Genomic DNA, 24732 nt, shown 5'->3' on the forward strand with positions numbered 1-24732 from the left:
CAGTGATATTGCCAGTCTTTGGCATCTTGGAAATCTAAGATGGCGCCTCCCGCGCTTTGCCTTCTTCCCCGATTTAACAAAATGGCGCCTCCCGCGCTTTCCGTCTTCTCCGCCGCTGCTAGCGCTGTTGCTGGCGTTTTATGCCTTGATGGCGACGCCCTATGGTCTTCGCACACTTCCCCCCCGCGCTGCTGCTAATGCCGCTCTCCGCGGTTCCTGTTGCAAACTGCAGCTCCTCGCGGCTTTCTGCGCTTCTAATTTCTTTTATCTACCCCGTCGTTGGAGCAACCCTACGGGACACTTTCCTCCCTCTTCTCGGGTCTGTATGCTGCCCGGCTTCGTAGTACCGGCCGCGCCCTGTGTGCTCCACCCTCTCCCTCTCTCTCCTCTTCCCGACAACGCTGCTCGGCCCCGTTGAAAAGCCATCCGATCGAGCTCTAGCCCGCCGCAGCCCAGGAAGGATCAGTGTACTACCTGCCACCAGCCCGATTAGCTGTAACACCATTGACAGGATAACCAAGCCCCGCTCTCGACAGCCTCTCCTGCAAATCTTCAACTCCGATGAATCAGAGGCGGTTGCCCACGGTCGACGCCCGTTTCTTCTGTTTGTATTTTTTTCTTTCTTCCTTCTGGCCTCGACCTCTGGCAACTTCGCTCCAGGGATGGATCCCCATGAGGTGGTGCAGACTGTAGGTAAGTTCGGATCTGCTCGTCGCCAGTATTATGTCCGTGTGTAATTGAGACACGGACTGCAGGAGTTGGTTATAACAGGTCTTTACTGAGTGGGGACAAACGGGAACTAACTATGCAAAGTTACTACACAGGCTTATATACAGGGGTGGTCACTACTGGTACTGCAGTATACAGGGGCTGCAGAATATAGTTCCTTCTGCAAAGTACATACACTACAGATATGAGTTACCTTGGATAAATGAAAATCTCACTGAGTTTGTGAAATGGATTGGAGAAGTGGGAAGGACATTCTCGGTATTTAAAGGGCGGAATGATGCTAGTGCCAGAATAATAACCTCGTTAATGAACGAGGCGACTTCTTGGTGGGATTTGTGATTTAATCGTATAGACTTAGCTCCATGGGTAAGACTGTGCTCACAAGCTTTGCTATGGTTACAGCTAGTGTATGTGATGGTGTTTATGTGGGAGTGGGGAATGCGGGCAAGACGTAACCTGTAAGCATCGGCGCAGGCCCCAAGGACTTGTATGATTGTTACTGCTGTTTGACCAGCAGCCTGTTTGGCCCGGTGGTAGGGACATGGTGCAGTTGGACCTAGAAGCACAGACACACCTGTGAGTTTCAATTTAACTATGGAAAAGACATTTACTTTGGACAATGAGCGTCTCGATAGGTGATTTAACGGTGAATAGATGATTTAACTTTGGACAATGAAACTTCGTGTTTTAATGGGTTTCGATGGATCTTCAATTAGATAAGACAACGATGCCAGTTTCGCTGGAACAATGGACTTCCTGGCCTCAATGAAAAACACTTTAACCTTGGGCAAAACACACCAGCAGTAAGACTAAATCACATCAAATATGTACCACAGAGGGGTGGGGGGAGACAAGATAAGGAATTATCTTCCATCCCCCAGCCATGTACATGTCCTATAGTTTGGATTACTGGGTGTGGATTGGAATACAAGAGTTGGGGGAAGACCCAGACTCGAAAAGGCGGGAACCAGACAAAGAAGGGTGATTAAAAAGACATCACTACAATACACAGACCTTAATGAACATTTAGGGTATACAGAGAAGGCAGCTTTGGCCATTCTCTCTCTCTCTCGCTTGCTCTCGCCTTTGCGTGCCCTTATCTCTGAACCTAGAACCGAGCACTCCGTCCGAGACAGAGAGAAGAAACCACCACGAGCGACAAGAGCCTTGCCTTGCTCTTCGACTGTAGGAACAAACCTCGAAACTGGGACTTGGATACTGCATCAGCGATATGGAACCAGGAGACACGTTCTACACAGGGGAGCAGCGAGCAAGAAAACGGACAATGGGGGTGAGCATTGTCCAAGCCCACGCATCCTTCAGACCACCGGTACTGTGTGAGGGGGTGTTGTGTCTCCCAACCAATCCAGAGGGGTTTAGTGGGGAGGTTCTGTGTGTATTATATAGTGTATGTTCCGGGGTTTGTGGGACAAGTCCATGTTATACTCTGTATAGCAACACAGTGTGATTTTAGGCATCTTAATACGAGGCAGGGGCCTGTTTGACGGGCCAAGTTGTATTGTTGTACTGTTTGTTTTACGCCACCAGGCATTTTACGTACCGGAGGTGGGTGTGTGTGTTAACCTTATTAAACACCGTATGGTTGAGTCCGAAAAGCTTGTCTGTGTTCCAATCCTGTTCACCGTAATTCCTGTCGTATAGAAGTAAGTAGGAGAGGTGATTCGAACCACCAAGGCAAAACACCTATAAACCAAAGAGAGAACAAGAGAAGACAATTTAGGCATACGAGGGGACTGTTCCCGAATTAGCTTTAATAATGTGAAATGGGGTATAGATATTGTATTATAGGGAATAAAAGGGAACTTTGTCCAATTGGAATACATACTGCTCCAACTCTGGTGAAATGTCTACACATGAATAAACATGAGAGACATTTGAGGAAGGATTGTAAGATTCTAAAAAGTGTAATAAAACTGCTGCTACCGTGTGGCGATCGAAATTGCGATTGAATTGTAAGATGATAATGGACGGATTTAAAATGTAGGAAATCAGCAGGTGTTCTTTGTTTGTGAAGACACAAAATGGGGGTCAGTATGTGTTCTTTGTTTGAGAGGCCACCTGGACAATGATTGACAAGGAAGTCCCGCCCCATACATCTCACAGGAACAGGAAAGTGTCACGTGGAAGGAACTCCAATCAGGGAAGGCTTGGAGTGGGACTGACCTGTCAGAGGGAGGCAGAGAGTGATTTACGATATAACAACAGAAAACGCTGGAAAAACTCAGCAGGCCAGGGCAGCATCCGTGGAGAGAGAAACAGAGTTAACGTTTCAGGTCGATGACCTTTCATCAGAACTCACGGACGAAAGGTCATCGACCTGAAACATTGACTCTGTTTCTCTCCACGGATGTTGCCGGGCCTGCTGAGTTTTTCCAGTGTTTTCTGTTGTTATTTCGGATTTCCAGCATCCGCAGTATTTTGCTATCATATTAATGATTTATAATAACCCAGGGGCGGGAGTTTTCAAGTTTTCCGAAGAAAGAACATCAGAGAACACAGAAGAACAACACCGAAGACAGCGCAGGAGGGAGATCACCCAGAGATAAAGGAGTATGTATGGAAATCAGATATAAGCTTAGATATTGTTAAAGGGGCACTTTCATATACTTTGAATTAATAAGTTGCAGGCATATTTATTGCCGAGCGTTCTTTGAATTTATTGCCAAAGGTTCTTCTATGCACACTCGAATTTTGAACTATAATGTGAATAAAGACCAATTTTATTGATCACATCCTTGTCTGTCATTGTTAAGCTAATTCGTAATTCTTGAGTTCCGAACAGTAGTAAGAGAAAGTGCTACACCATTTTCGTGCCTCTGGTTCCTGTTTCCCGCCTTGTCAGAAACAGGCCAGCTGCAAGGAGACGAGTTGCTGGAGGACATGAATTGTAGTTATTGGTGCAGCATGGTCGCTCCTGTAACCTGGCTGACATTCCAATGCAACAGCTTTGTTGTTGGAGGTTTGGGATAAGATTTTGCAAATCTGCTGACCTTGTGACTGTTCAAGCTGACAGCCATCTGCAGTGTGACCTGATTGGAATAATTTCAGGCCACTTCGACTGTGCGCTTGCAAGCTTCTTGCCTCAACTGGAATCTATAGCAACGGGATGGGAACCATTTACATCCTCTCATCCTGGTCATCAGGTTCGGAGGAAGAGCAGCTGCGGCAGCACCACAACCAGCCACAACAGCAGCAGCAGCACCAGCACCAGGAGCACCAACCTCCTCCTCACCCACCTGATGCTGCACAGGGCGGAGGGTCTCAGTGCAGGGCTGCACCTCGCCGCAGGAGATAACCCCAACACAGGGTTTACAGGCCGAGGATCAGCTTCCTCGGCATGACTGAGCAGCCGTGCCAAAGGAGGCGGAGACTTTCAAGAGAGGTAGTCGCTGACATCTGCACAATGCTGCAACAACTCCTGGAGCACAGAGGAGCGTGTGGACACGCCTTACCAGTTGCTGTCAAAATCACCACCACACTCAATTTCTTTGCTTCGGGCTCCTTCCAGGGATCAGCTGTAGACATCAGCGGCATCTCCCAGTCAGTCGCACACACCTGCATCACGCAGGTCACCGATGCCCTCTTTGCAAAGGCGCATAATTACATCCACTTCTCCACAGATGGTCTAAGTGTGACGGCATGTGCGGTTGGCTTTGCCAATATGGCAAACTTGCCAATGGTGCATGGTGTCATAGACTGCACACATGCACATGTAGCCATTAGGGCCCTCTATCACAACCCAGCTTTATTTGTCAACCGCAAGGGATTCCACTCCCTGAACATCCAGCTGGTGTGTAACTACAGGAAGATTATCATGCATATTTGCGCAAAGTACCCTGGCAGCTGCCATGACTCCTTCATCCTGTGCCAGTCTACTGTGTTTCAGCTCTTCCATCCGCCAACCCAACTTTCCGGATGGCTTCTTGGCGACAAGGGCTATCCCCTGAAAAAATGGCTTATGTCACCGATGAGAAGACCATCAAACAATGCTGAGGAGCGGTACAATGTGAGTCACATATCCATCAGAAGCATCATCGAGCAAACCATCGGCTTGCTCAAAATGTGCTTCCAATGCCTAGACAGATCTGGTGGAGCCCTACAGTGCGCACCAGCCAGGGTGTCCAGAATCGTGGTCTGCTGCACCCTGCACAACATCGAACATCAGCGCGGCTTAGTGCTGCCGCATGTACAAGTGGCTCAGCGTACAGCCTCCTCGGAGGAAGCAGAAGATGATGAGGAAGAGGATGAGGAAGAGGACGGGGAGCGGCGCCTTGCGGGTCTGCATGTGGCCAATCCAGCAGCAGGTGACCACATTGCTGGCTGTCAGACAAGGAATGCACTCATCAATGCCAGATTCGCATAAGGTTACACTTCAACCACAGGTGGCTGGCACATGGAGATGAATATAAGTCCGACAGTCTCAAACCCCAGGCATCATCTGTCCAATAAACGGTGATTTGTGCTCATTGTCACCACCAGCATTCTGCATGGAATTCTTCCTGAACCCTCACTCTTTAACTTCCAATTCCCAGAACACAGAGGCCACACTTTAGGTGATCTCAGCAGATCATTAAACCTTTTTCCACACTGAACCCATGTGCGTCTGCACACAGACCTCGAGCTCACCTCCTCAGCAATTTGCAGCCAAGCTGCCTTGGTTTGCCGAGGAGGCCTCCTCCTTGTGTTTCCAGGAAAGAGGACCTCCCGACGTCCTCTAACCCCCTCCACAAGAGCATGGAACCTGGGTGCAGCCTTAGTTTTCGGGGCTGCCATTCCTGCAGCAGCCAGCACCTTTAAGAGGAAAAAAACTAATGCTTTTGCAAAGGGGACATGGCCCCTTTAAATTTTTACTTCAAGCAATGCGTCATCGGAGGCGGGAATCTGATGCTCTGCAGCCAATGGCCTGGAGGGACCCGCCCATCGGCTGTAACGAGGCCAACCAAGCGAAAATAGCAACTGCTGGGAGGCAGCATCCAGGAGCGGGTCCGAAAGCTGCCAAGCAGCGGGCCCGCCCTCAACCCACCACCTCCATAAAGATCGTGGCCTATGTTTCAAAGACATTTTCCAGCAAGAATCACTGGACATCTATTAGGAGCAGGAACCCTGGCTAATTGTATCTTCCATCCTCGCCCAGGGGTGCCGAAGCTAGTTGTAGCAATCCCACCACTGCCCTGCTTTTAAATCAACATAGGTTGAGGATCGATAAACGGCTCCTAGTACCCAAGACACTCAATGCAGTCATGACCACCTCTGAATGTTACTAAGAAACAGCAGCAGATTTTTACAAAATCTCCAGTTTTTGCTGAATGCACGCTGTTGTATCTGATTTTGCGAATTGGCAACGTTGTGTCAGTGCAGCAGTCCAAGTACAACATTTCTTGGCAAAATTTTGGGTTTAACTGTATTGTAAATATGATCCCAAATAAAACTAGAAGCACAGCTGGAATCGTCACCGTGGTTGAATTTAATGAATAGACTTTCAATATTTTATCATCCAGATTCAACACCGCCCTCGCCTACTTCACCGCGTGTTCCCAAATGGGAACGGTCCCTCCCACACACTTAAATCTTGCCGTCCAGCTTGCTTTCCTATAAGTCCGGTGTTTAGTAACAAGGGAGGCCCTCGAGACTCAAAGCCAAACTTATATGAAAACAAATTGAACCTTCACGTCAAAGCTGTGTTTGTGGGAATGCGTGGGAGTAGAGGGAGCCCACAGGCCACAGGATGGGAGTGCAGGAGTTGTGCAACTCACAAATTAAGATTATTAGGCAGCAAAAAATAAAGTAATCGAAGCCAAGGGTGGAGGAACAGGGTCCCCATAATGTCCCTGACAGGAAATCTATGTGTTATGTAAAGTAGCTGAACCAGGAATATTCCACCACCTCCAAAGTTGAGGAACATCACATGAGGATGTGTGATATAGTCAGTTAGCTGAAATTGAGTGCAGAGGGTTTATGTGCAGTTACCAAATGTTCTTGCTATGATTGCATAGATCACAGTGTACAATAAGCAGCATAAAGGTAATTGGCCGTCACAACAGTGACTGTGCTTTTATTTAGGGGAGGGAGGCTATAACAGAAATAAAGCATTTATTGGCTTCTTTCTTTCTGTCACAGTACATATGGGGTTAAAATAAATATAGCCATATAAATACTGTGGCTACAAGAGCAGGTATTCTGTGGCGGGTGACTCACCACCTGACTCCCCAAAGCCTTTCCACCATCTACAAGGCACAAGTCAGGAGTGTGACGGAATACTCTCCACTTGCCTGGATGAGTGCAGCTCCAACAACCCTCAAGAAGCTCGACACCATTCAGGATAAAGCAGCCCGCTTGATTGGCACTCCATCCACCACCTTCAACATTCACTCCCTCCACCACTGGCGTACCGTGGCTGCAGTGTGTACCATCTACAAGATGCACTGCAGCAACTCGCCAAGGCTTCTTTGGCAGCACCTCCCAAACCCGCGACCTCTACCACCTAGAAGGACAAGGGCAGCAGGCACATGGGAACACCACCACCTCCAAGTTCCCCTCCAAGTCACACACCTGACTTGGAAATATATTGGACGTTCCTTCATCGTCGTTGGGTCAAAATCCTGGAACTCCCTCCCTAACAGCACTGTGGGAGTACCTTCACCACACGGACTGCAGCGGTTCAAGAAAGCAGCTCACCACCACCTTTTCAAGGGCAACTAGGGATGGGCAATAAATGCTGGCTTTGCCAGCGACGCCCACATCCTGGGAAACTACATTATCATCACCTGCTGTCCAAGAAAATGGGAGCGGTGGTTATGATCTAACCACCGGTAGTTAATTTAATATGCATATATGTAATTTTTTTTCTTAAAACTAATTTTAGAAGCCTCGTTTAAGTATGCGTAAAGAACCAAAACAAAATTTAAAAAACCCACAGATTTGAGGTAATTGGCAAAAGAACCAGAGGCGACATAAGGAAACATTTTTTTTCACAGTGAGTTGTTGTGATCTGGAACGCGCTGCCTGAAAGGGTGGTGGAAGCAGATTCAATAGTAACTTTCAAAAGGGAACTGGATAAATACATTAAGGGAAAAATTTGCTGGGCTATGGCGAAATAGCAGGGGAGTGGGACTAATTGGATAGTTCTACCAAAGAGTCGGCACAGGCACGATGGGCTGAATGGCCTCCTTCTGTGCTGCATCATTCATTGATTCTATGCTTCTATGATTCCAAGTATGACACAATGATGTGCTTCAACTAGATGTTTTCTTGGGAACAAACAGAACCGCTCTGGGCAATCAGCCAGCCATTAATTTAACAAAATCAAAATATCGCGGATGCTGGAAATCTGAAATAAAGGCAGAAAATGCTGAAAACACTCAGCAGGTCAGGCAGCATCTGTGGAGAGAGAACAGTGTTAGCGGGCTGGATTTTCATTGAGGAGTCGGGTAGGAGGCGGGGCAAAACTTTCGGGGTTGTAGTCCCGCCTCCATCGAGTTCTAGCCAATCCATGCGATTTTGACTTGATTGACCTTGTTGAGCCCGCCCAGCGGGCTCAGCAGGCCAATTAAGGGCCACCCGGCAACAGGTGGTGTCACAGATTGATATTTCATCTGTCAAGACCTTTTGACAGATGAAATATCAGTGTTTCACAGCTGTTTGAAGCTGTCAAACACTGACAATCTGTATTCTAAGTTAATTCCTTCCTCTCAGGATGATTTAGAGATCTCCCTGGAACAGAAACCTGAATGCTGCAATTTTTGACAGCTCGCCGCCATTCTGCTTTCTGTGCCGGTGAGATGAGGGACTCCCGAGACCTGAAGGAAGGAAGGCTGTAAAGGTAAGTAAAGGTATGTAAAACTTCTTTAGACCCATTAGACCCACCAAACACACTTACCTTTGCACTCATGCACCCATCACTCACCTGAACACCGGAAATCTCGACCCCTCCAAGCCCTTCAACCCGACGGTCCGCCTCCTCTAACTTGGCGTGGTTTGGAGCTGTCGGGAATCCCACACTTCAACATTAAAAATAGGGATTAGGCTAAAAACTGCCTGTTAACTACTTGTTAACAGGCAGTTAATTGGCACTAATCCCTTCCCGCTTCGGGGAGGCGGGTCCCAGTGCGGGGCGGGTACCCGCCTCCTTTGAAACTGGCATGGAGGCGGGTTGGGGGCGGGATGGGTTCGTGCCCCCCCGATTTCGGGATTTTAACCCCCTACACACCTCCAGTCCCGCCTCCACGGCCCAATGAAAATCCTGCCCAACGTTTCAGGCCAGTGACCTTTCATCAGAACTTTTAGAGATGTAACAGGTATTAAGCAAATACAGAGCCAGGGAAAAAGGGGTGGTGAGGTGGCGGGGAGGAGGAAAGAACAAAGGGGAAGGGTGGAGGGCAGGGGTGGTTAAGTGACAAAAGGGATGATGGTGCGAGGCAAAAGTGGGAGGTAATGGGACAAGTAAAGAAGTAAATGATGGGTCCAGAGGAGGTGTAAATGGCTACAGCTGAAGTATTACCATCACCGGCCATCCGAGCAAATGGGAATCGAGGTTGTGGTCCAACCAGTGGTGGTTAACTTATTATGCATAAATGTAATTTTTTTTGTTGCTTAAAACTAATTTTAGAAGCCACATTTAATTATGAGTAAGGACCGCCCCCACCCCCCAAAAGTTTGCAATTGAATGAGAATCATGAGAACCCACAGAGAATTTCCTTCAACCCTCGCTGTTAAACTGCTGCTGTGAAGCCAAGAGAATGGCAGGAGCACAGCAAATAAATATAAAAAAACTGTATTAAAGAAAAAGAAACAATGCACAGATCCAAAGTGGTAATAAGGCACTGAAAGGTGTGTATTTACCTCAGTTACAGCACGCCTGGGCCCATTTTAGCACAAGGCAAAGTGCCCTGGTGTGCTGAAACCCGTGATAAATGTGCACTTTTTCATCCCTTCTTGCCCAATTAGTTGATGGCTGCTTAATCTAGGTGGAAGCTTTTATCTAGTTAACCCTCCGAGTACCGAATGTGCTTCGCCATTTTGCCGCTTTGTTCTTTCTTGTGGATTTTCCGTTGGCAAGTTATTTTATGCTTGTTCGTCTGCCCCCCTCTTTTGGGCACAGCCTATGCCGTACACGTATCCTAGACACCAGGAAGAACTCGCCTCTGCTTCTGCCAGTCTGAGTGGTCTGCTGCGTTGAGCTCTGTTAGATATACCCAGGTGACTCCAGTTGTCCTCTCTTCCTGCAGGCTAGTGCCTGGCCTCCGCCTAGTGTTTCATCCTATACCAATGCTCCCCTGGCTGACCTCCCACCTTGCACCCTCCGTATACCTTGAGCTCATCCAAAGCTATGCTGCCCGTGTCATAACTCGCCGTTCACCCACCACCCCTGTGCTCGCTGACCTACATTGGCTCCCGGTCCGGCAACACCTCAATTTTAAAATGCTCATCTTTGTGTTCAAATTCCTTCATGACCTCACCCATTCCTAACTCTGTAACCTCCTCCAGCCCTCCGAGATCTCTGCGCTCCTCCAATTCTGGCCTCTTGCACATCCCCGATTTTCATCGCTCCACCATTGGCGGCAGTGCCTTCAGCTGCCTGGGTCCTAAGCTCTCTGGAATTCCCTCCCTAAACCTCGCCGCCTCCCTCTTCCTTTAAGACGCTCCTTAAAACCTACCTCTTTGATCAAACTTCTGGCCATCCATCCTAATATCTCTTTACGTGGCTCGGTGTCAAATTATGTTTGATAATCGCTCCTGTGAATCATCTTTGGACGTTTTACTACATTAAAGGTGCTATATTAATGCAAGTTGTTGTTGTTGTTGCTGTTGTCAGCACAGCTGAGAAGTGAGACGCAACATGAGGGAACTATCTGCCATTCCTGCAAAATGCTGTGCCGTCGCACTGGCTCCCAGGAAGCCTTTCTATAAATTTCTGACATGGACTGTTTCTAAAGTAGAATGAGCAGAACCTGTGGGACCACCAATCATTTTTAATTCGTAGATCCTGGTTCTGTACCTCTGCGAGTTTTTGATGCTAACAGAGGCACTATAAATGGTCCTGAACACTCGAGAAAAGCAATGTTTGAACGATGATTGAAGATGACACCGTTTGTCTACACTTGAGGTGCATTCCATGCCCACATGAATCAATGGTGCCTTATTGTGTCTGGACTCCCAAGGAGCTGACAATGACAAGCATGTGTCACTTCTCTCCCTCCCACCCACTGTTGTTTCATTCTTCAGTAAAAGCCTGGATCAACCTGGTGATGGAATATCATAGCTCTGTTTGGCAGGTGTAGCGAGTAAAGGCTTAAGCCACATCAAATTCAGACTAGTTTAAATGTATTACTCAACCTTAACCAGCCTAGCCTGCACTAAATGGTTTTTGCCAGTCTCCTGTGCTTCGGACCTCTCACCTCTTGTACGGATATTCACTTTCATGCTGCTCCAGTCTATTATTATTGGAGCCCTTGACCAGACGGAGACGAGAAAATATGGAATGAATCAATACATTACATCAAGTCTGATACAAAACATGGAATGGATCACTGCACTACAGCACGCTGCAGAGAAAATCCATCTCTTGTTCCTGGACTCAGTCCAGTCCAAAGGAGGCAATTTTAACTCACCAAGTGGGAAACTCACGGGAGTGGGCTGTTAGATTTGTTCAGCTTATTCTCCGCATGATTATAATATGAGGAATTACTGATGCTGAGGAGTTTTTGTCAAGGGGGATTGAAAGGATAGATGCTGAGAGATTGTTTCCCCTGGCTGGAGAGTCTAGGACTAGGAGTCATAGGGCAGGATTTTCATTGGGCCGTGGAAGCGGGATTGGAGGCGTGTGGGGGGTTAAAATCACGGAATCGGGGGGCATGAACCCATCCCGCCCCCAACCCGCCTCCATGTCCGTTTCGCAGGAGGCGGGTACCCGACCTGTGCTGGGAGCCGCCTCCCCGAGGCGGGAAGGGGATTAGTGCCAATGAACTGCCTGTTAACAGGTAGTTAACAGGCAGTTTTTAGCCTAATCCCTATTTTTATTCCTGAAGAGTAGGATTCCCGACGGCTCCAAACCACGCCAAGTTAGTGAGGCGGACCGTTGGGCTGAAGGTCTTGGAGGGTTCGAGATGTCCGGTGTTCAGGTGAGTGATGGGTGCATGAGTGCAGAGGTAAGTGTGTTTGGTGTGTGTAAAGTGTTTAAAGAAGCTTAATTACCTTTACTGCCTTCCTTCCTTCAGGTCTTGGGAGTCCCTCATCTCACCGGCACAGAACGCAGAATGGCCGCGAGCTGTCAAAAGTTGCAGCATTCAGCTTTCTGTTCTGGAGAGATCTCTAAATCAGCCTGAGAGGAAGGAATGAACTTAGTGTACAGATTGTCAGTGTTTGACAGCTTCAAAGAGCTGTTAAACGCTGATATTTCATCTGTCAAAAGCTCTTGACAGATGAAATGTCAATCTGTGACATCACCTTTTGCCAGGTGGCCCTTAATTGGCCTGCTGAGCCCACTGGGCGGGTTCAACAAGGTCAATCAAGTGAAAATTGCGTGGGTTGGCCACAACTCGATGGAGGCGGGACTACGATCCCAAAAGTTGTAGTCCCGCCTCCTACACGCCTCCAGTATCAAAATCCAGCCCATAGCCTCAGGATAATGGGTCGGCCATTTAAGACTGAGATGAGAAGGAATTTCTTCACTCAGAGGGTTGTGAATCTTTGGAATTCTCTACCCCAAAGGGCTGGCGATGCTGAGTCGCTGAGTATATTCAAGGCTGAGAACGATAGATCTTTGGACTGTAGGGGTATCAAGGGATGTGGTGATCGAGCAGGAAAGTTGAGTGAGGTCAAAGATCATCCGTGATCTCATTGAATGGCGGAGTAGGCTCGAAGAGCCATATGGCCTACTCCTGCTCCTAATTTTTATGTTCTTATGTTCTAACTTAAGAAATTGCTGCAAGATGCATCATCCAGAAGCATTCTATTTCTCCGCTGATCAACCTCATGGTGATGAAGCCTCACACACTTCTTTGTCTTCCTGTAAATTTCTATCCCAGATACCTTCTTACTTCACACAGAGCTCCGCCCTCTGCACTGATTAATTCAAACACAGTGTTAACCATCACTTGCTTACCCAGGGCCAAAGGTACATGCACTGAGCTATGGGAAACCTACCACTTGCCCAACGGAACCTCTGTTAAGATAGTGACAGGGAGCTAACACAAAGGCCAGTGCACTAAAGGTGTCCCCTTTGTGCGGAGTCGGTCAGGTGTATACAACAATGGGTCGGCAGAACTAGGGGTGAACTATTTAAATTGTGAAAGCAAGGAGCGAGGTTGGGGGGGGTGGGGGGGGCTCAGAATTATATTTTCCTTTGAAGGTGACTGATCTGTGGAATAGGGTCCCAATGATGGTAGTGAGGACTTACTCCATGTAGGTATTCCACCACTTCTGAAGTTGAACTTCAGTTCTTCCAGGAGGCGTTAGATGCATTTGTGAAAGACTACATTATCGCAGCAGAAGGAAGGAAAAATTCTGAATATAACTAATGATGTTGGATCACCTCGGGCTTGCCTCATCACCTTGGAGTCACCAGAGAGGAATCTTTTGACTCGGCATTTCTGAATTAGTTGCCAGTTTCTGCCAAGAGTGAGGGAGAGGTGCGGGTGGGGTAGGGGGTGGATGGGTGCATGGATGGGTACATGGTGATGGAACCAGCAAAAAAAGTGTGCAGGGGGGGAAGTGCATGTGGATCTGATGGCCTTTTATGGTCCCAAAATAATACAACAATGTGCTTGAATGCAAACTTCTAAAGTGAGCCTCCCGCTGTGCCTTACACTTCTCATGGTGGCGGCAGCAGCGGACCTGCGGGAGACGAGGCGGCTGAGCGGCGGCGGTTATTTAAACCAGCGGCAAGGACCAGGTAGGCTTACTAATCTCTAGGGAGGGAGAGAAGTAAAAAGTAATTGAAGTGTGACGTCACCAGAAAGCAGGTAAGTGATTGGTTGGTATTTCTTTTTAAACTTTAACTCTGTGGTTTATAGTTTTTAAGCTCTCTGTGGTGTAGCAGGGATTGTTGGTAAACCAGGGCCCTTAACTATATCTTTTAACTGTAGTGTAATTGGTGGGATTGATTTGTTTAATTTAATTTGAATTAATTAAAGGGTAAGCCATGGCAGGACAGCCCGGCCCCGTGGTATGCTCCTCCTGCGCTATGTGGGAACTCAGGGACACTTCCTGTGTCCCTGACAACCATGTGTGCAGGAAGTGTGTCCAGCTGCAGCTACTGGCAGACCACATTGCGGTGCTGGAGCTGTGATTGGATACATACTGGACCATTCGCGATGCCGAGGACGTCATGGATATCACGTTCAAGCAGTTGGTCACATCGCAGGCAAAGGCTGGACAGGCAGAAAGGGAAGGGGTGCCCAACAGACAGAGTAGTAGGCGCAGGCAGGTAGTGCAGGGGTCCCCTGTGGACACCCCCCTCTCAAACAGATATACCACTTTGAATACCGTTGAGGGGGATGGCTTATCAGAGGAAGGCAGCAGCCAACTTCCTGGCACCAGTGGTGGCTCTGCTGCACAGGACGGGAGGAAAAAGAGGGGTAGAGCTATAGTAATAGGGGATTCTATTGTAAGGGGAATAGATAGGCGTTTCTGCGGCTGCAAATGAGACTCCAGGATGGTGTGTTGCCTCCCTGGTGCAAGGGTCAAGGATGTCTCAGAGCGGCTGCAGAACATTTTGGAAGGGGAGGGTGAACAGACAGTTGTCGTGGTGCATATAGTTACCAACGATATAGGTAAAAAACGGGATGAGGTCCTACAAGCTGAATATAGGGAGCTAGGAGGTAAACTAAAAAATAGGTAGTAATCTCAGGATTGCTACCAGTGCCATGTGCTAGTCAGAGTAGAAATAGAAGGATATTTCAGATGAATACGTGGCTAGAGGAATGGTGCAAGGGGGAGGGATTCAAATTCCTGGGACATTGGAACCAGTTCTGGGGGAGGTGGGGCCAGTACAAACCGGACGGTTTGCACCTGGGCAGGGCCAGGACCAATCCTAGGGGGAGTGTTTGCTAGTCCTCTGGGGGAGGGTTTAAACTAAAATGGCAGGGGGTTGGGAATCTGAGCAGGGAGACAGAGGAAAGGGAAACAAGGATAAAAGTAAAAGATAGGAAGGAGAAAAACAAAAGTGGCAGTCAGAGAAATCAACGGTTTAAATCAAACATGGCCACAGTAAATAATAATTCTAATAGGTCTAAGAGCATTAAAAAAACAAGCCTGAAGGCTTTGTGTCTTAATGCGAGGAGCATTCGTAACAAGGTGGATGAATTAGCTGCGCAAATAGAGGTAAATGAATATGATTTGAATGGGATTACGGAAACATGGCTCCAGGGTGGCCAAGGCTGGGAACTCAACATCCAGGGGTATTTAATATTCAGGAAAGACAGGCAAAAAGGAAAGGGAGGTGGGGTAGCATTAATAGTTAAAGAAGTGATTAACACAATTGTAAGGAAGGATATTAGCTCTGATGATGTGGAATCTGCATGGGTAGAACTGAGAAATACCAAGGGGCAGAAAACGTTAGTGGGAGTGGTATATAGACCTCCAAACAGTAATGCAGAGGTTGGGGATGGCATTAAAAGGGAAATTAGAGAAGCGTGCAATAAGGGCACAGCAGTCATCATGGGTGACTTTAATCTACATATAGATTGGGCTAACCAAATTAGTAACAATACTGTGGAGGAGGAATTTCTGGAGTGTTTACGGGATGGTTTCCTGGACCAATATGTCGAGGAACCAACCAGAGATCAGGCCATCTTAGACTGGGTATTATGTAATGAGAAAGGATTAATTAGCAATCTTGTTGTACGAGGCCCCTTGGGTCGGAGTGATCATAATATGATAGAATTCTTCATTAAGATGGAGAATGGAGTAGTTGAATCAAAGACTAGGGTCCTGAATTAAATAAAGGAAACTACGATGGTCTGAGGTGTAAGTTGGGTAGGATTGATTGGGGAATGTCACTCAAAGGGTTGACGGTGGATAGGCAATGGCAAACATTCAAAGACCGCATGGATGAACTGCAGAATTTGTTCATCCCAGTTTGGCATAAAAATAAAACAAAAAAGGTGACTCAACCGTGGCTAACAAGGGAAATTAGGGATAGCATAAGATCCAAGGAGAGGACATATAAATTGGCCAGAAAAAGCAGTAAACCTGAGGATTGGGAGCAGTTTAGGATTCAACAAAGGAGGACAAAGGGATTAATTAAGATGGGGAAAATAGAATATGAGAGTAAGCTTGCAGGGAACATAAAAACTGACTGTTAATGCTTTTATAGATATGTGAAGAGAAAAAGATTGGTGAAGTTAAGCGTAGGTCCCTTGCAGTCAGAATCAGGGGAATTTATAATGGGGAACAAAGAAATGGCAGACCAATTAAATACATATTTTGGTTCTGTCTTCTCAAAGGAGGACACAAATAACCTCCCAGAGATGTCGGGGAACATAGGGTCTGATGAAAGGGAGGAACTGAAAGAAATCAGTATTGGTAGGGAAATGGTGTTAGGGAAATTGACGGGATTGAAGGCCAATAAATCCCCAGGGCCTGATAATCTACATCCTAGGGTACTTAAGGAAGTGGCCCTAGAAATAATAGATGTATTGCTGGTCATCTTCCAACAATCGATGGAATCCGGAACAGTGCCCATGGATTGGAGGGTAGCTAATGTTACCCCACTATTCAAAAAAGGTGGTAGAGAGAAAACGGGGAATTACAGACTGGTAAGCCTGACATCGGTAGTGGGGAATATGCTGGAGTCCATTATAAAAGATCTAATAGCACTTGGAAAACAGTGACAGGATCGGACAAAGTCAACATGGATTTACAAAAGGTAAATCGTGCTTGACTAATCTACTGGAATTTTTTGAGGATGTAACTGGTAAAATAGATAAGGGAGAACCAGTGGATGTGTTGTATTTGGACTTTCAGAAGGCTTTCGATAAGGTCCCGCATAAGAGAGTAGCATGTAAAGTTAAGGCACCTGGGATTGGGGGCAAGGTATTAACTTGGATAGAGAACTGGTTGGCAGACAGAAAGCAAAGAGTTGGAATAAACGGGTCTTTTTCCAAGTGGCAGGCAGTGACTAGTGGGGTACCGCAGGGATCTGTCCTTGGACCCCAGCTATTCACAATATATATTAATGATCTAGACAAGGGAACTAGATGTAATATCTCCAAGTTTGCAGATGACACAAAGCTGGGTGGGCATGTGTGCTGTGAGGAGGATGCCGAGAAACTCCAGGATGATTTGGACAGGTTGGGGGATTGGGCAGAAGCATGGCAGATGCAATATAACGTGGATAAATGTGATGTTATCCACTTTGGTGGCAAAAACAGGAAGGCAGATTATTATCTGAATGGCAATAGATTGGGAGAAGGGGAAGTGCAACGAGACCTGGGTGTCCTTGTGCACCAGTCGCTGAAGGTAAGCATGCAGGTGCAGCAGGCGATTAAGAAGGTAAATGGTATGTTGGCCTTCGTCGCGAGAGGGTTTGAGTACAGGAACAAGGTTGTCTTGCTGCAGTTGTACAGGGCCTTGGTGAGACCACACCTTGAGTATAGTGTGCAGTTTTGGTTGCCTTATCTGAGGAAGGATGTTCTTGCCATGGAAGGAGTTCAGCGAAGATTCACCAGGCTGATACCTGGGATGGCAGGAATGACGTATGAGGAGAGATTGGGTCGATTGGGCTTATACTCGCTGGAGTTTAGAAGAATGAGAGGGGGTCTCATTGAAACTTATAAAATTCTGACAGGACTGGACAGACTAGATGCAGGAAGGATGTTCCTGATGGTCGGGGAGTCCAGAACCAGGGGTCACAGTCTAAGGATAAGGGGTAAGCCATTTAGGACAGAAATGAGGAGGAATTTCTTCACCCAGAGAGTGGTGAACCTGTGGAATTCTCTACCACAGAAGTCAGTAGAGGCCAATTCATTAAATATATTCAAGAAGGAGTTGGATATATTTCTTAAGGCTGAAGGGATCAAGGGGTATGGGGAGAAAGCAGGGACAGGGTACTGAATTTGGATGATCAGCCATGATCGCATTGAATGGCGGAGCAGGCTCGAGGGGCTGAATGGCCTACTCCTGCTCCTACCTTCTATGTTTCTCACACCAGCCATCATGGCCCCCGAACAACACTGTCCCTTTAGAAGTGTCCAAAAAAAACGGCGGGCCGTCTTGTTCGGTGGTCGCATGCCCATTTGGAACTCGGTTGAGGCCGCTCCAAGTTAAATTATGTTGAGCCTCACAGCCGGCAGAGAGAGCGGAGACTCCATCCCATCAGTCTGGGCTGGATTCCAAAACCAGGTCCCGAAGGTGTAAAGGATAGTGTGTGAACCTAATCCCAGACCAAGTTACTTTCAACAGAATATAATAGGGAGATTCACTATGTTGTGATTACTGTAATGTAATTCATCATACTGTATGATGGAGAGACCTGGAATTTCGAACAGTGCCGCAGCGCTTGGCTTCAATTGTGAAGAGTTCGCTCGCCGGTATATTTTCTTCTGCAAAGCAAGGGAGGCTCCGTGTGAAACAGAAAGGCAGGTAAAACTACCTAATTTGCACTTTTCCCAGCACTGCCCTAAAACATTCTTCATCCAACTGGGACTCGCCAGCAATAAATATTATAAATGGCAATAAGCTCAAGGTAGTATAAAAAATTAATCATAGCATTATAGCCTGGAAAGGTCAGTAAAACCTTTTTTTTATTAAAAAAAGGTTGTCGTTGAAATCCCCAAACATGCCCGATGATTACACGCGTAATCTTGGCTGTCAGTTCCAATGAGGAGCAAGTTCACGCAGAATTCAGAGGAGTGTTGAAGCAGTCAGGTTTAATCAGTGAAACCACCCTAGCTCAAGATGCCACAATGCTGGCTAATGTGGAGTATGCGCATCGACGGAGCCAAGCCCCCCCGACGCTTCCGGGATCTGCTGCGATACCACCAGGTTCTTCCCAGGTACGCTGCGCAAGGATCTATTTATAATGGTAGAGAAAGACTTGCATTTATAAAGCGCCTTTCACGACCGCCGGACGTCTCAATGCGCATTACAGCCAATGAAGGACTATTTGAAGTGGAGTCACTGTTGTAATGTGGGAAACACGGCAGCCAATTTGCACACAGCAAGCTCCCACAAACAGCAATGAGATAATGACCAGATAACCTGTTGTAGTGAGGGATAGATATTGACCCAGGTCACCGGGGACAACTCCCCTACTCTTCTTCGAAATAGTGCCACTTACGTCCACCTGAGAGAGCAGATGGGGCCTCGGTTTAACATCTCATCCAAAAGACGGCACCTCCGACAGTGCAGCACTCCCTCAGCAGTGCACTGGGAGTGTCAGCATTGATTTATGTGCTCAAGTCCCTGGAGTGGGACTTGAACCCACAACCTTCTGACTCAGAGGTGAGTGTGCTGCCCACTGAGCCACAGCTGGCAATGGTGGGGGAAAAGAGACAGGTGGGCTTTGCACTCAAACTAAATCACACCTTTGAAGCAATTAAACTGGCCATACCTGCACTGGCAGCTGTTTATGGGAATGTTAATTGATTCTGTTTTTTTCAGCAAATGAATGCTCACGAGTAACACGCCACCGTGATTTTAGATAGCGCTTGAAAAGTGTGGCGAGAACAGGCCTCTGCACAAATTCACCTGAGTTGCCAACTTTCTCGAAAAAGAGTGTCTCGCCAACAGCATTCCGTGAAAAAAAAAATTGTCTTCAGCTTTAACAATCTTCGGCTGGTCTTTCTGTACAGGTTTTACATTTACATTTTTCCTTCCTGAAGTCAGTGACTTGTGCTAAGGGGGTGGAGCTGTGTGCTGTCCCAGTCATCATTTCTCATGTGTCAATCTTTTTTGACCAGTGAGGACAATTACAATCTACAGGAAACTCTTTTTCAACCGGCACCTAAAATAACCGGAAATCTCGGTTAACCGGCAAAATTCAGGAGTAGGTTCAGGTAAGTTTTACTTCATATTAGTGGCCGTTCCTCGATTTGTGGCCGTGTAACTGGGGTTCGTGCACTTGTTGCTAAGCAACAGGGACGCTTGGTCTGTGGCCGGAGTTCCTGCACATGTTGCTAAGCAACAGGGAAGCCTGGATTTGTTGCTGTGTACGGAGCTCTCGTACCTTTTAAACTATACCTCTCTGTAATCCGGACTTTTTGATAAACCAGCACCACGCCAGTCCCGTTGGTGCCGGATAATAAAGAGTTTCCTGTAGCTTGCATAGAATGACATAGAATGTACAGCACGGAAACAGGCCCTGTTGAATTCACTTTTTCACTTGAGTAATAACAAAGTCAGCTTTTGGTTCTGGTTGTAACACTTCTATTCTTGCTTCAGCACACACAGCAAACAGCGTACAGTTAAATGTCGATATGCACTCCTTACATTGTGCCATCTATTGTTAGTGGACATAAGCCAATGTGGATGTTGTGAAAAATCCTTTCTGTCTCCTACTGGTCCTTTTTTAATCGCTACAGTACCTTATATGGGTTTTCTCCTTTCAGTGGCTTTTGAATTGCCTGGGCTTGCCTTTTCCTTTCTGTCCCTGCATCAACAGGCCCAACTGGTCCGTGCCGGTGTTTATGCCCCTCACGAGCCTCCTCCCACCCCTCTTCATCTAACTCTATCAGCATAACCGTCTATTCCTTTCTCACTCATGTGTTTATCTAGCTTCCCCTTAAATGCATCGAGAGATGCTTAATCTGATCCATTTCCATGCCCTCTATTGACACACACACACATACACAGCAGTTAGAAGAGGGAACACTGAGAAATCTCCCTCTTCTTGGTCTGGAGACTCAGAGAACAACCACAAATTGAACTCAAAAACAGAAAATGCTGGAGATACTCAGCAGGTCAGGCAGCATCTGTGAAGAGAGAAACAGAGTTAACGTTTCAGGTCGATGACCTTTCGTCAGAACTGGAAAAAAGCAGGAAATGGAACAGATTTTCAAGCAAGTTTAGGGGCTGGGAAATGGGGGAGGGGATGAAAGAACAAAAGGGAAGGTCTGTGATAGGATAGAAGGCAGGAGAAGTAAAAAGACATTAAGAGATATTCAAGGCAAAAGGAGATGCCAAACTGCTTGGCGGCAAATTGTCGCTCAAAGAAGCCACAAGTTCGGCTGTGTGGCTGGGACAGTAGATGGTGAACCTTCTGTGATTGCAGGACAGTGTTGGGACAGTGTGCAAGGGGGCTTTACATCCAACTCATAAATGCCAGTTGTTCTCATTATATCTGACCTAGAAGCATTTAATGATGCTAGTGGGCACAAGAAGTGGAGAAAGTGTTCAATTCCCTACAGAAATTCACTTCCCAGACCCATATTTTAAAATTCCCAACCTGTGCTGTCTTCTTCAGCTGTGGTCTGATGAAGCTGGAAGAGTGTGCAGCTCGTAGTGCTGGAGTCGTCCACTTTGCTGTATAGGGGCAGGACGCACTCACCACATCTGCTGTCAGCCATTGTATTGTGACATTCTTACTAACTGTTTCATCCTGAAGGAGGATTTTGTACATATAAAGGTTGAAAATGAAAATTTAAAAAAGAGATGAATTACTCCCCCACCACAAAACAAAGGAAAGGTGAGATAACTGGAGAAAAGGAGCAAGACTTGAGTTTGCACTAAATGGTCCGTCAATCCTCCACCAGCTAGTCTCTTCCAATATGACTTACTGGCCTGGACATGCATTAGGATCAGTGAAGTGCCAATCACTGCCAGCCTTGAGTTAAGAACTCTGAACAGGTGTCACTTTAATAACAATATTATCAATAGTATTCTGACATTACAACAGTGACTACACTTCAAAAATAGTGCCTCATTTTGGCTGTAAGGAGCTTTGAGATGTCCTGATGTCGTGAAAGGCGCTATATAAATGCAAATCTTTCTTTCTCAAGGCTGTACAATGAGGTCAAGCCAATATTCCCAGATAATCGGTTATGAAAATTTAAAATATGGAAATGAAATTATGCGACTGCAGAATGCTGTCACCAGCTTCTTTGGAAGTGGCATGATGGTTGTTTTCAGCTGCTTTGAGTCATTTGGTAATAATGCCATGACTCTGTCTTTGCTGGCATTCCAGAACATATTTGGGTACTGTATCATGTTGATAATGTGGAAGGCAATTTGATATTCTAGAGGGTCTCCATTCTGGGATATATTCTGGTAGACTGCAGGCTTGGTAATGTGGAACATATTCTGATACAGGAAACTCTTTTTTATCCGGCACCGACGGGACCGGCGTGGTGCTGGTTGATCAAAAAGTCTGGATTACAGAGAGGTATAGTTACTAAGGTACGAGAGCCCCGTACACAGCCACAGATCCAGGCGTCCCTATTGCATGGCAACAGGTGCAGGAACCCCGGTTACACAGCCACAGGTCCAAGAACCCCGGTTACACGGCCACTAATATGAAGTAAAACTTACCTGAACCTACTCCTGAATTTTGCCGGTTAACAGAGATTTCCGGTTATTTAGGTGCCGGTAAAAAGAGAGTTTCCTGTATTCTGTAAGATTGGTATTCTGAATATATTCTGCTTTGCAGGATTGGTATTCAAATATTGGCTTGACCTCATTGTGCAGACTTGAAAAAGGAAGGCATGCATTTATATAGAGCCTTTCACGAATTCAGGACGTCACAAAACTCTTTACAGCCAACTATGTACTTGTCTGAAGTGTAGTCATTGTTGTAATGTTCTCTTGTATTGTTCCACGGAAGCTCATCGTAAACTCGAGGAACAGCACCTCATCTTCCGATTAGGCACTCTGCAGCCTTCCGGACTCAATATTGAGTTCAACAATTTCAGATCATAACCTCGGCCCCTATTACACATTTTTCTTGTAATTTTTCCACTCCTTCCCCCCCCCCCTTTCCTTTTGTTTCTCTCTCACACCTGGCAGCTATCTCTTGCCCTGCCAGTACACTTTACACCTAATCTCAGCCTATTACCATCTCGTCTAGCTCTTTTGTTTCACTTCTTTTGTCCGATCGCAGCCCTGCCTTCGATCTATTTTCTTTTCTTTCCAGTTTTGAAGAAGGGTTCAACCCGAAACATCAACTCAAATTTCTCTCCACGGATGTTGCCTGACCTGCTGAGTTTTTCCAGCATTTTCTGTTGTTATTTCGGATTTCCAACATCTGCAGTATTTTGCTATCTTACTATTGTTGGTATTGTGGTACTCTTAAGGATTTGGATAGGGTAGGTAGAACCTATTTCCTCTAGTGGGGTGAGTCCAGAACAATGCGGCAAAGCCTTAAAATTAGAACTAGGCTGTTCAGGGGTGATGTCAGGAAGCACTTCTTCACACAAAGGGGAGAGGAAATCTGGAATTCTCTCCCCCAAAAAGCTGTTGAGGCTTGGGATAGTTGAAAATGTCAAAACTGAAATGGATAAATTTTTGTTATGTTAGGGTATTAAAGGATATGGAACCAAGGCAGAAAAATGGAATTAAGATACAGATCAGCCATGATCTAATTGAATGGTGGGAAAGGCACGAGGGGCTGAATGGCCTCCTCCTGTTCTTGTGTACTCTGTAGGGTCGCCAATCTCAAATGTATTTTGATAACTGATGAGAGAAAAAAAAGAGCTCTTTTTCTTTAGAACAAAGAAAAAGGTTAAGAGGAGATCTGATAGAGTTGTTCAAATTTGATAAGGCAAAATGGGAGAATACTATTTCCACCGGTCAGTGAGTCAGTATCTAGAAGATCATCAAAAGAGTGAAGGGAGAGGTTAGGAGAATATTTTGTGTGGAGGGTTGTTAAGACATGCACACCTTAAACATTCACTCTCTCCACCATCGGCATACCATGGCTGCAGTGTGTACCATCTACAAGATGCACTGCAGCAACTCGCCAAGGCTTCTTCCACAGCACCTCCCAAACCCGCAACCCCGACCACCTAGAAGGACAAGGGCAGCAGGAGCATGGGAACAACACCATCTCCAAATTCCCCTCCAAGTCACACACCACCCTGACTTGGAAATATATCGCCATTCATTCATCGTCGCTGGGTCAAAATCCTGGAACTCACCACCACCTTCTCAATTAGGGATGGACAATAAATACTGCCTTGCCAGCAACGCCCACATCCCATGAATGAAATAAAAAAAATGCCCAACCAGTAACAGGAAGCAGAATGCATACGAGCTTTGAAAATGGAAGTAGATAAATATATTTTTTTAAATAAAAGGGTCTGGGGAAAGGACAGGTGAATGAAATTCAGTGGATAACTCATTCATAGAGCTCGCTCGCATGTGATGGTCTCCTGTGCTGTAACATTCTATAGGGTTGGCATTGTGGAAAGATGCGATCAAATGAGCTGAAAGGCATTTTTCTTCAACACCTATGTTGTGCTCTTGAGGTCAAAAGACAAGAGATGGATGGATGTTTATCACTGCATTAACACTAATAAATAAGTATTGGGATCTCAAGCTAAAAGACAAATCCTGTAGAGAACATCACAGCCCAGTAACAAGGAGCCAATGGCAACTAGGCATACACGTGTCGGCAGCCAATCAAAAATACAACCAAGCAAAATGGCGGCTAGAACGAGACTGAAGTCTGAACAATTCTGAATCAGCAATCCCAATCGAATGCTGAGTCAGTCTTCAAGGGGATGGCATTTTAGGACCATTTTTGTTCTAACGCGCCAAATATGGGAATGCTTAGGTGTGATGGAACGCACTGAGGCAGATACCAAAGTTGACTTCACCCAAGTGCAGTTGCTCCATATCAACAGCACATGATGTCTGTTTACAGGTCTCGAGGGAGCAATTGTAGAGATAATTGCATAACAAAAACACAAAAAAAAACTTTTGGAAGTCATGGAAGGTCTGACTGTATCTAACAATCAGCGATGGGACTTGGTGGTACTGTTAACATTGCGGCGTTAGTTTAGGTCATTGTGAAATTCCCAGTTATGATTGGAGGTTATGAGGCTCAAG

The sequence above is a fragment of the Somniosus microcephalus genome, chromosome 6, assembly GCF_052327205.1.
Source record: "Somniosus microcephalus isolate GS21.2 chromosome 6, FLI_Smic_1.0, whole genome shotgun sequence".
In the NCBI taxonomy this organism is placed as follows: Eukaryota; Metazoa; Chordata; class Chondrichthyes; order Squaliformes; family Somniosidae; genus Somniosus; species Somniosus microcephalus.